The sequence below is a fragment of the Gorilla gorilla genome, chromosome 6 (assembly GCF_029281585.2).
Source record: "Gorilla gorilla gorilla isolate KB3781 chromosome 6, NHGRI_mGorGor1-v2.1_pri, whole genome shotgun sequence".
Taxonomy (NCBI): domain Eukaryota; kingdom Metazoa; phylum Chordata; class Mammalia; order Primates; family Hominidae; genus Gorilla; species Gorilla gorilla.
In genome coordinates, this window is record NC_073230.2 from 32,201,312 (window position 1) to 32,203,098 (window position 1,787).

Consider the following 1,787-nt stretch of genomic DNA (forward strand, 5'->3'; position numbering starts at 1 on the left):
AGAACCACAGTCCTCATTCCTTCAGGCATCAGGCTGGGGGAGGCTCAGCTCCAGGTTGCTGAGGTTGCCCTGAGCATGGACACCTCGGGCAGATAGATAAGGAAAGAACCCGGAGACTCCTTCATGGGAGATTTTTATGGGAGTGGCACTTTCGGGTACAGGATGCATTCCAACACTCCCAGTGGATGCCTGAAATGGAGGATGGCACCAAACCCAGCCAGGATCAACTGGAACACGTTTCTGCTCATGTCTTCCACCACAAATTCAATGCCTTTTTCATCTTAAGCACTTACATCACATAGTGGCCATAACATTTGTAGTTTGAGGTGAGATAGCAAAACTAGCACACATTTCTTTTCTCTTCTTTAGTTTCACAGAGAGATTTGGTTCTTGAAATAGATCTTAGCAACTTCAGCATACAATTTTTTTCTTTCCATATTGAGAACTTTCACTTTTTCACTTTATAGCTTCTCTTTGGAATATCGCAATTGCCCGCATCATTACTATTGCACAGAGGGGCCATTACTAGATAAAATAAGGGTGATCCAACTCAAACACTGCAATGTCATGACAGCCAATCTGATAACCTAGATGGCCACAAAGTGACCAGCAGGCAGGCGTGTAGACAGCATGGATATGCTGGACAAGGGATGATTTGTGTCATTGGAGAGGACAGGGCAAGACAGCATGAGATTTCATCATGCTACTCAGAATAGCACAAATGTAAAACTTATGAATTGCTTAATTTCTGGAAATTTCCATTTAATATTTTTGGATGGAGACTGATGGTGGGTAACTGAAACCACAAAAAGTGAAAGTGCAGATAAGGGGAGCCTACTGTACCTTCCTTTGGCCAGAAATCAGTCACAGAGTCTCTCCTAATTTCAAGACAGGCTGGAAAACGTAGTCTTTGTGCTCCGGAAAAAAAGGAACTGGGTTTCGAGAGCAGTGGCCGACTCAGCTTTGTACAAAATAATTTTAGAGGGCAAATAGGTGATGGCCAAGCCCAGAGCTTTTGTAAAGAATCCCAACTAGGGTAAACCAGACAACTGAACTGATTTAAATAACATATTTTTGGATTGTATAATACATTCTGTTTTTTAAAACGAGCCTTTCTTAATCTTACACCTGATTCCAAGAGTTATCTAAGAATACAGGGAGAGACTGGTGATAGAGAGGGTGTGGTTGATGTTTTCGTCTATAACAATTTATTACTGATACAACTTCTTAGCTGAGTTATAATTGGAGGGGGAGTATGGGAATTGTATACACATTTGTTGTTTGGTAAGGTCCTTAAAAAGACTAATTGCAACGGAAAAAGCAATTTGGCAAGGAAAATTATCCTGGCATCTGACTCAATCTTGACTGGTTGCTAAAAGCACCAGTGTAATAAATGTGTTTGGTCTGAATGATGGAAAAGAAAATAACCCTGCAAGTAGAGCTTCTGTCACCTTAGGCACCTGTGATATCATGAAAGCTTTCGTTTCAAACTGTTGGTAGAAATGGATTTTTTTTCTAATACTATATGTTGAAACCTTCAAGCTTCTTTTTTTCTCCCCCAAAGAACTGTACCTGTCATTTCATTCTGAGGCTCCATCTCTGTAAGGAATCTAGACATCCAGTGGGAATGGGCACACAGGGACTTCAGAAATCAAGTCAGCTTGCTTTCTACAAGTAAATCCATCTTCTTTTGCTAACTTTCTTATATTAAAAAACAATAAAAAATCAACACCACCCCAAACCAAGCAAATCCCAGTGTCAGTGTGGGCAGCCAACTAAGACATGGC